We start from the raw sequence: 12,178 nt of genomic DNA, 5'->3' as shown, positions 1-12,178 counted from the left end.
TTTAAATGGCACTAAAATGTAATAATATATGTAGTGAAATAAATTGTAACCTATTTCAAATTACTGAAGGTACCCTTTATACGGGCCATGAGTACTAATACCAGTTATGCTTACTAAGCCTACAAACTATAATATTACTGATAGCTACTGAGAGTAGTAAACGTGACTGGAGCAAACTTAAGGATATAACAAAAACCATATAAATATCCCACTTATTATACATCGGAACATGTTAAGAAATTGATATGAATAGTGACTGTAATTGATTTGTTTCCTTAACATCGTTTTACTTAACTCATTAAATTAAAGACCACAGTCTGAGGAGTGTATATATATATTATAAAGTATTATATATCGCAACAATAATCCTTTTACTTATACAATTTACCATTTCCTTTTTAATACGATTAGTAAAATAAACGGGGTTATAAAAATCCAACGCGGAAACATTTTATATGAAATATAACCGTAATAAAGTCAAGTATTAAGATAGGTGTAATTAAAACCACGTATTGAGTTACAGTTATATATAAAGGTCGCTGAAATGCAAACTTTCAAGTGCATAGGTATTTTCTTTCTTCAGATGATGCTCGAACATAGAGTACTCCCACTCTGTCGTTAGTAGTCATGCTTATATTTGAAATCATAGGTTTCATCCCAGATTAGCCAGTCTCAATCTAAATATCTGATACAGTCTTTTTAAGTATAAAATGCCTTTATTATATTGTACATACGTCTACGGTCGGGATCAGGATGTCAAACCTTTTCTAATAATAATATATGTGAAACTTTATGTAGTTTCTTCGTATACATTTTGATTAATAGACAATTCTAAATATGTACTATCTTATATACTTTTCAATACCCTTGTTTTAAGGTATGGTCTCATATTCATCCAAAAAGTTCTGTCTTGAATTTTGTAGGCTATGCATTTAATTTTTACTCACGTAGTTACAATTATTTCGTGTTTTAAGTTATATACATAACTGCAACTAAGATTATACACTATATAAGCCGAATCAAGTCTGAACGTTCTAAAAAATTTACAAGAAATCTGTTTATTGTAAACAGTAATTACCTTAGCCTCTACAGTTCCCATATTATTGAAAAAGACATTTATAAAAACAAATTGTCAATAACGCGATGAAAGTTTTATCAAATGTACTGTATAAACAAAGACATATGAAAAGTGTAAAACAATTAAAGTATTCATCTAATATTTAAAATATCGTGGTATTATTGGATTATTATTCGTAATCTATTTGTATTCATTGCGCTTAATATCTACAGGTTTTTCATCCTTGATTAAGTAATTACTTAATAAGTTTGATTTTGGTGTGTTTTGTAAATATAAATATAAATACCCTATGCTAAATGTAGCTATATCTGCAACTGATAGGAAAACTGGATAGTAAATGTCTTGTAGGTAAATATTATATGTAAAAAAATGCAAACATTAGTCTGAGCGTAGTTTTGGTTTTCAGAGCCATTTCTGACTATATTCACTGAGTCCAAAATACAGGACTTATGTCTGTAGCAGCGACGGATTCCAGACGCTACATTTAGAGGAAGGTAAACTGGAAGTGAATAACATTCGCATTGAATTAAACCTGCCCACCTTTCCGAAGTTATGCGTTGATAACTACGTTGCTCCACCGTTCTTATAGATCGTCTCAGAAACACCGTAGTGCACTCAAAGAGAACTACTGTTCAGCTAGATTTCGCTATATGTTATGTATTGTGTAGTCTAGGTGTCTCTGATATACAAACAATGTCCATAGTACGTTTTTAGATTCTATGAATCAGATTTTTTTTATATATCTTCAGTTTTCAGGAGTCGTCCGTAACAGGGTCGGATTCTACGCCCTGTGCTAAGTTGAAAATGAACTGTAGCTGTGCTCAAATTTCGCTTTAATCAAATGCCAATACGTATAATGCTGCTTTACCAATATACTATTGTATTCAAATGTTAGGATTTGTTGACCCAGCTGATAAATAACGAATGAAATACATGTTTCTTAACATATTAAATAAAAACACTATTATAGTTTGAATTCATAAACAATGGAGTTTTAGGTATTTAACCTTAATTTAAATTGAAAGTCTGTATTATTATTTTTTTTTATTTTTATTCCATTAAAAACTTGGTATAGTAGAACGAAGATCTTTTGATTAGGAATCATTATCAAAAGTTTTGATTTACGATATTCTACAACGAGTTTATGCAATACGAATATTGAAATATTATAGCTTTCACAAAAATAGGTTTAATATTTATGATATTAATGCGTGGAAAAATAGAAGAAAGATACATCATTTGAACCTTACTAAGATCATAACATCAACATAACTATACTTAATATGATTAGAACTAATGTTGTTTGTGAAATTTCAAACTATTGACGATTTCTAAACAAAGCCATATATATATATATATATATATATATATATATATATATATATATATATATATATATATATATATATATATATATATATACTAAAGTAAAAACAATTTTGCATTGTTTTGCATTGTAAAAAACTATATCAAAAGCCATCAAGTATTCTTTATGATTGCGGTTAGCCTTGCTTTTAAAGGAGTTATCGTCTAATAGTAGGAGTAGAATATCTATAAAGAAGATGCATTTTTTAATTTTTGTCTATCTGACCATTTGTCTGTCTCTTCGCACGATATCTCCAGAAACACCTGACCTACAGACAAAATTCTTTGTATACAGTTTAATGTTTACACAAACAACTTCAATTTTAATACTGACACACGTTGTTAACATTTTTATATTGGTCTTATATACAACTGTACAAATTAAGAACAATAATGTTAAATATTATCGAGTGAGATAATAACACGTTAGGCCTTATGAAATGAGTAAAATAAAATGCAATTTTGCAAGCCACCTTGGCAAAACGTAATATGTTACGCGTGGAGTGCCTTAACTTTTTTATTATAGCATCAGTGTGTACAAACTATTTTCATCTTTTAGGATTGATTTTTTTTAAACCTTTACGCTTATACCTTGGTGTGATCCATCTAGAATTTACGTATTTTAAAAATAATCAGTTTTATCTGAAAGATTAAGCAAACTGTTTAAGCAGATGTTTTATCTTTACGCGAATATTCTTTATCACACAAATTCAAGAAGAAAACCCTAAGACTAGGATTTTGAATACGAGAATAAACAATTACCTTACATTTTTTTTAGTTCATTGTTTATCTAGTGGTTGAGGTAAACCAAAATGTACTACGATGTAATTGCCCTAGCAGTATTTCAACAATTTGAAAAATTGTCGCTGGGATTTTACACTGAATATGGATATATGGCCTAAAAATCTTTACTTATGCAAGTTTTATTAGCTGAATGTCGTATTACTTTGAAAAGTCGATTGTCGATTATTAAATATATATTATTAGTTTTACTATGCAGGATTTTACACAAAACCGTTCTCATCCTAAGGAATGCATACTACAATTGATACATATATAATAACAGTTAACCATGACTTCGAACGGAATGTCATAGGCTTTGCTAGTGTATGGGCAATTATGGAATTCTGGAAATAATATTATTTCCATTTTTCGTGTTTTGTCGGAATCGATCAATTTTGCTTAAACATTATAGCTTTTAATTTTAAGCTACGAATTAGTAATTAAAATATCATTTATATGTAATTATTTAATTCTAAATAAAATTATTTGTTAATTATTCATTGACAGTTACGGTTGGTTTTTCACGTGATACTATATTGAAAGGCAGATAGGTAATAGTCATATTTTAAAGAACAATTTTTTAGGATTCTAAAGTCATTGTGTAGAATTCTGAGTTCTTATGACTAACTAATGAAACAGTACAATTTCTTTGCAACATTTCCTAATATTTCAATGAATACTTACAAAACTTACAGTAACACTCAATATATTTTTAAAGTAGTTGTAAATATTGTATATCTACATAATGGAGCAGTTATAATAATCAAGTCTAATGAAGTAATTAGTGGAAATATTAGTGGTAACATTCATGGTGTTTTAAGATGGAGCTCTAATTTGGTCCAGAAACTAGGCATGTTTATACTACTTATTCGAATATTTTATGTTAAGACTTTCAAAAGCTAAACGGAATTCAAGCCGGATTTAATTTTAGGTATAGCATGTGAAGAATCATTTCTAGTCACATGAAGACCTCTCTGGTTACTCTATATTTCACTCGTCAAAGTCGAGTTTTCCCTATCCACAAGATAAATAAATATATACACCTTCGGCATGCAAAGCCTACTTCAGTTAAAAGCAGTTGAGACGAATATAAAACAAAACAATTCAAGTATTATGATTGCATAAATTACATATTTATAATACAACATAATTACACACTAATGCTGTAGAAAGTAAAATTAAAATTAAAAGGTATTTCTCAATTAATGGTGTAATTCAAGGAAAGTACATAAGCTTACGTTCATATAAACTAACGGAAGGAAGCGACAATCACAGAGGAAATGGAGAGAGTTAAGATATTTGTAGAATTGTTGGGCCATCTTCATGTTTGATTGATCCAATTTTTCAGAGACAACCTCTAGGGCTAACTTGAATTCATCAAACTGCTTTCTATATTCTTTAAGTTCGGAGCAAATTTCAGCCTTAAAACTATTCAGAATATTTACCAGAGCATCATGATTGGTAGCTGGTGTTTCTTCCATACCAACATTCTTTGTAGCAGAGGTTAATTGTTTTGGCCGACAATCATCACAGGTCCACTCCTTTTTAAAACCTCGTGTTTTCAGCGAAGCGTATCTTTCACTGGCACACTCATAGTGAAACACCCTGCCACAGTTTTCAATACACACAATAACCTCTTCAGAACTTATTTTCTGATTACAAATCACACACAAGCCCGACATTGTCACTATTTTGATTTTACCTTAATTTTGTTCGCTAAAAGTAGTCGAGATCGTTTCTAACCTCAAACAGGCGCAAAGTGCTTGTAGCAACTCGTGCACAAACGTCTGCACTGTACGAGTTACTGCAGTAGACTGAATTGTAACGAAAACTATGCTGCAGGTGGGGTGATGGTTTATGTAGATAACAGTATTAAAGCTGAACGGGTTAAAGTTGAATTAAGCTCTGCAGATTGTTTATTTTTAGAATGTAAGTTAAATTTTCATAATTTTACTCTAGTAGCGGTTTATAGATTACATGAGTTTGCTATTAAGAAATATGTTGAAGAATTGGAACAGTATTTAAATAAACTAAAGAGTAATATAATTTATATTGGTGACATTAATATTGACCTACTGAAAAAAAATATTCAAACTGAAAATTATTTATCATTAATGAGCAACAACGGACTAGTGAATGTAATAAACCAACCTACAAGAATAACCAATCAGTCTTGTATTGATCATTTTTGTGTTAGATTTAGATATGTAGATTGTTTTAATGTGGACATGTGTGATACTGGGGTGTCTGATCATTTATTGATAGGTGTTTGCTTTAAGTTTAGAGAAAAAATCCACAAAGGATCCAGGATATTACATTAAAAAAAAATTTCCAGAGCGTACAGAATGTTTTGGAGTCAGTTGATTGGAATCATATTCTGGTGTTTAATAATGTGGACATATGTATGGAGAAGCTATATGAAATATTAAAAAATTCTATTGAAATTAGTACAGAGAAAACACAATATTCTAATAGACTTGTAAAATCAAAAATAAAAAGCCCTTTGATCAATGAGAGTATTGTTAAAAAATTGAAATAAGGAATAAGTTGTACAAAGTAATGCGGCCAAGGCCGTATGACAATAATCTAAAACAATATTGGAATAAATTCACTGTAAGCCTAAGTGACTTAATTGATAGAACTAAGCATACATATTATAGGAACCTACTTACTAGTTTTAATGGCAATTCACAACAACAGTGGAAAATAATAAACAGTCTCACAGGAACAAATAATAGAAACAATATTGAAACAATAACTCTGGATAGTGGACGTGTGTTGAATGACTCACAAGAAATTGCAGACGAGATAAACAAGTACCTGGTTAATGTGAACAAACAGCTGATTGATAACAATAGTCCTTGTAGGAGTGTTGGGGGACAGGGGTCAGCCACTCTGCCAAGAAGCCGATTAGACAATCTGCATGTAAACATTCCATCCCAACAGCGGTCATTCTTTATACATGCAACTGATCAGCAGGAAATTTTAAAAATAATAAATGGTTTAAAAAATAAAAAGTCTTGCGGCTTTGACAATATCTCTGTCTCTTTGCTAAAACATTGTGCAAAAACCCTTTGTCCAATATTAGAACACGTAATAAATACCAGTTTTGTTACTGGCTGTTTTCCAAAAATACTAAAACAAAGTGTTGTTGTGCCACTGTACCACAACCTAAAGAAATAAAATTTGATAATCTCAGGCCGATTAGTCTTCTATCTATTTTCTCAAAAATTATGGAAAAAATTATGAAATGCAGACTTGTACAATACTTAAATAGTTTTAGTTTCTTCAGTAATAAGCAGTTAGGCTTTATGAAAGGAAAAAGCACTGAGGATGCATTGTCCTCATTTCTTGAAAAAATATATAGTAGTGTTAATAATAATAAGAAAAGTTCAGCAGTTTTTATAGATTTTCGCAAAGCGTTCGATCTTGTCGATCACAAATTATTATTGTTGATAATGGAAACGATTGGAATAAAGGGGTTGGCTTTGCGATGGTTCACACAGTTTTTAATGGATAGAACACAAGTTGTGAAAGTAATGGACAAAATTAGTAAACCTGAAACAATAAAAAAAGGGGTGCCTCAGGGATCGGTGTTGTCTGCAATAATGTTCTTAATATTTATAAATGATCTTTTGGAAAAACAATATGATGGTGAAGTAACAGCTTTTGCTGATTATATAGCTTTCTTTTCTTCTAGTAACAATACACAAACCTTGTGGAATAATGTAAATAACACTTTATTAACTGTGAGACAATGGTGTATTGACAATAAAATGAGTGTTAATGTATCTAAAACAAAATACATGAATTTTGGCTCAACAGAACTTAATTTTGAAAGAGAAATAAGATTTCATTCTATGAAATGTGCTCTAAATATACAATGCAATTGTGAAGTAGTTGACAAAGTAAACTATTTTAAATATCTTGGAGTTATAGTTGATTACAAGTTATCTTGGAAAGAGCATATTGAAGAGTTAATTAAAGTGTTAAGAAGTAGTATAAGAAAATTTTACTATTTAAGAAATATGTGTGACATAGATTTACTTAGATGTCTTTACTACGCATTAATAAATTCAAGACTCCAATACGGTATACATGGTTGGATGAGGAAATTATGCAGTTGACAAAGGTATTAAGTTAGAACTCTTTTTTATTTTTTTTTTTGTTTCTTTTCTTTAAACTCTTAAAGAAAATAGATGACTGGTTAAAGATTTGTTATATATTTTGTTAAGTTTTGTTATTGTTATTTAGATTTGTTGATATTTCTATATGTGTTGTTAACTATATTTAATTAATATATTTATTTATTATACAACATTTATTTACATTATTTATTATAGAAAATTTATTTACATTATTTATCATAGACAGTTACAGTTTACATGTTTTAATACAAATAAATTGTTAACTGGTTAAGGTTTCTTTATATAATTTGTTAAGTTTTGTTATTGTTATTTAGATTTGTTTGATTTTATATATGTGTTGTTAACTATATTTAATTAATTAATTTATTCATTATACAACATTTATTTACATTACTTATTATAGAACATTTATTTACATTATTTATTATACAACATTTATTTACATCATTTATTATATTTATCTATGTGCACAAGCCCGAAGATATTATGTGTCAACTTGAGGTAGACTGAATAATTAGTTTTTAATTTTTGTTGCCTAACCATCGATACTGGATAATGATGGTTAGTGGAATTCCGAGACGAAAATATATTTCTAATTTGTATGTACTTACGGAATAAATATCATTATATCATATCATTATATCATACAATGAACGAGCAATATTTGTACTTAGCTTGTTTACAGCTCTCACAAATGTTTTCCCTTTAATAAATTCTAGTTCTAATAAATATTAGAATAATTAAAATTATATAATTTATAACGTGTTAACTGATAATATTTTTGAACTAGAGGATGTTTTAAAACTAAATTTAGGTATTTAGATATTTAAAAGCACATACGAGTATGTATCATTCCAAAGATTATGGTGAGAATATATTTAAACATGTCTGCGTGAGAAAAACATAATAATTTATTTTATGTTGAGCACCGTATTAATAAAGGCCATCATATGAACATGCAACTCAAATTAACAAAATTCATTTTAAAATTGGCTCTTCAAAGTGGAATTTTTGTTTACAACATAATTTTTATTTAAAACATTCAGAGAATAGTGTAATCGTATATCAGCTAGTTTTAAAATCTGGTTAACCATGCGGTCTAAATAAAAGGGGAATCTGCATTCCTCCCTATAACTTTTACTAGGCTTATAACGTCCTAAATAACAGCTGATTACAAAAATAAAGTTTAAGATATTAATTCGTTTCTTATTATTTTATCTCTTTTAACCTGGAACACCGAAACTTTTTAATTCAAAAACACCACAGGACTCCATTTTAGTATGGGATAGATCATATAATGTAAGCAATAAAATCTGTTAAGTTTTCGATGACTAATCTAATTTTTATAATTTTTAATACCAATATGTATAACCATAAATTTTAGAATACTTAACTGTTTCGAATCCAACGTCACTAAAAATTAAATATAAATACTAATTTACTGGTTAAATTCCGATACACCAATTTCAAATATGACGTCAGTATAATTATTTTTAAACAGAAATGCTCGGAAAAGAGTAAAATCTTAATCGAATTACTTGCCCTTCACTGACCCGTTAAACTATAACACTGAATATGGGTACCTGATGTCTGATATGTGACTAATTATATTTTAATTATATCTAAGTGTTTCTACTACAAAGCTAGAAAATGCCACTATGTTTCTTTAACTTGGAGTAAAATCTTTCAATGTTATGTTCAGTGATGGGAAAAAACCGTTAGAGTTAAGGAATTGCTGTTTTAAGCGAATTTTGTTAGGTTATTTACTTACGTGAATAATTTCACTATTGTACAAATTCCTAATCAGTATCAAATGTGATACAGTAAAATATAAATATATGAGCAGTAAATGCAATTCACTTTTTTATTTTTTTTAGAGTGTAAAAAACACACAAACTAAATTATTTACCTCATATTAGTCTGTTAACTGTAAACAAAATTATTCGAAGTATATTAGCGTAACTAATAAATTAAAAAAGAATCGAGTATTCTGAAAATAAAAATAAAATATATTAACTAGGTAAAATACATGAAATCTGAGATTGTAACGATTCTTTTGAGTCGAGATTAGATGTTAAAGGACGATAAGCCAGGTATTTAGAGATGAGAGGGGAAACCTTTTACAGGTTCTCTGCTAAGCTGAAATCAGATAATTCATCTCCGGCATTCGTGTAAATTGGCAACTCCTTTAAATGTTTTGCTAAATTGTTATACCTACGTTACTACTAACTAAGTCAGGAATTTACCCCACATACATACATATTGCAACGTATATGAAATGAATAAAGTATGTTTTCAATCTTTTATTGCTTCAAGATGGCCGATTTGCTTGTCTGCTCTGACTAGTGCTCCAACTATTATTTGCTACTATTATTAGACTTGATATTGTGTAAGTTATATGTGCCTAAGTTTTTTAAATTGTCATGCAATAAGGTTATAAATGAACAGTCTTTTCTTTTGATTTTCTACTAATAAACAAGTTTTAGCAAATTCGATCAGTCTTGTATTGTCAATAACACCAGGGTCTGTCTGCCTGCATATGTGTTGGATTGGACTGCGTCGCACTTGAACGAAACCTGCGCTGGTTTTTTTGCCACTGCCATCTGTAACGTACATCGTTTTTATGAAGTTAGCACTATATGAAATTCTCAAGAATTCTGGTAGATATATCTTTTGCACAGGGATCACTATTGTGGTGGATCGAGTAGCTGCAAACTGGTCTCTGTTATTATACTATATGAAAAATTAGTTATTCTTGCGAAATTACGGAACATTTCTATGATGGATTATAGATTAGCTTGGTGATCATTATTGTGGAGATTAGAATAGCGACAAGTGGTCTTTGTCATTATATATCTGATAAAATAAAAATAACAAAAGGCCAAAGTCCTTATTATCTCTGGTGCAATGGCTACGACTTGTGAGGAAACCTGCCCTGTTTGTTTAATAAAGGTACTTGATTCTGATGATGGAATTGCTTGTGACAATGAGTGTGAGCGTTGGTTTCATATTGAGTGCGTGCGGATGTCTAAAATCTGAGTATTCTAAATACGCCAGTGACAATAATGAAAAAATAGGTTTGCAATCGTGTGGACTGCGTACGCATTGCTGATCAGCCAATTAACAAATTGTTGTCCCAGATATCTGATTTGTCCTCGAAAATGTCAACTCTGATAGCAACATTAGATTCTATCAAGACAGTGTCCTCTGACGTTGCTGATATAAAAAACGATTTAAAGGCTCTAAACAACAAGTTGGATTCTTTTTGAACCACGATTAACGGAGTCTCTGAGTCTCGAATCACCGTGTTAGAAACAAAGGTATCAGATATACAAGCTCAATCTGCGCCGGGGGGAATCAGCCCTGAGGAAATTCTTCGGGAAAATAAATGAACGCTCAAAATGCCTTTCTAATGTTATAATCTACGAGCTTCCATAATCTAAATCAAAGGATGTCAGGCGTACCTCAGGGCTCACTCCTGGGACCCATTTTGTTCACCCTGTTTATTAATGATGTGGGCGACCGGCTTTCAACTAATTTCTTGTTGTTTGCAGATGATGCTAAGGTCTTTGTTGAGATAACTGGTCCTGATGATTGCCGTAGATTGCAAAGTAAACTTGGATGGTCTTGTAGAATGGTGTGTGTTGAATGACATGGACTTGAATCCGGACAAATGTTTTGTGATGACATTTGCACGGTTCTCGGTCAGCTCTTGAGTATGGTTATACTATTGGAGGTGCCCATCTGAAGCGAGTGGAGAGTGCAAAGGGACCTTGGAATAATAATGGTACCTAATCTTGACCCTCGGGAGCACTTGCAACATATTTCTAAAAAAGCCAACGCTTCCCTTGGATTTGTCATAAGAGCCTCACGTGATGGTCTTTCTGTTCCCTCATTGAGACATCTCTTCATCTCGCTGGTCAGACCACATCTGGAGTATGCGTCCGTGGTGTGGGCTCCTTTCCACAAAAAAAACCATTGTTGACCTACTGGAAAGAATTCAGATAAGATTTTTGAAGACAGTTGGAGTCCGCTGGGATTTAACTATAGGGAGGTTCCGGTGACAACGCTAAGGGATGCTCTTGGACTGCCCCTGCTGGAGTCAAGAAGAAGGTATCTGGACCTGATGTTCCTGCACAGACTGCTAAATGGTAGTATCGGACTGCCCCCGATCTCCTCGGCCATGGTGGATCTGCGTGTTCCAGTCGGAGGCACCAGGTCGAGAGACCTCTTTTGGAAAGACACATCAGCTAACCAGCTACGGCTACCACAGTATCATCCCTCGTTTACTGAGACATGGGAAATCTGTTTCAGCACGGGCCGACTTCTTTGGCTCTTCACCCACTACCTTCAGGGAATACATATTGCACTCGTGATTATTCAGGAAATTTTCTACTTATTCTTTTTCTAGTCTTATCTTCTTTTTGTTCTTAGGCATAGCATTTTAAAATGTATTTAGATCAAATGCTAGTTGGTCCCATTGTAGTTAATAGCATTTATATACCTACATATCAGTATTGTTCTTGGGTTGGTAGAAGTCAATTGTTGTTAGAGAATTATTTATTGATTGTTGCTTAGTTTATACTCTTTGTTGTTACTATTTGTGTATTTAAAATAATTATTTGTTGGAAATTATTTATATACATCTTGAAGCTATCTAGTAAATATTGTTGTTAACTTATGTTGTAATTTGTACTTTTGTATGTACTAGTTGCTTGTTTGTACATTTGTGTAAATGGCACTGACCGTTGATAAATAAATAAATAAATCTGTTAAGTACGTACTTATATAAATTATGATAAAT

The sequence above is a fragment of the Homalodisca vitripennis genome, chromosome 7, assembly GCF_021130785.1.
Source record: "Homalodisca vitripennis isolate AUS2020 chromosome 7, UT_GWSS_2.1, whole genome shotgun sequence".
Taxonomy (NCBI): domain Eukaryota; kingdom Metazoa; phylum Arthropoda; class Insecta; order Hemiptera; family Cicadellidae; genus Homalodisca; species Homalodisca vitripennis.
This window is presented reverse-complemented; position numbering follows the sequence as displayed.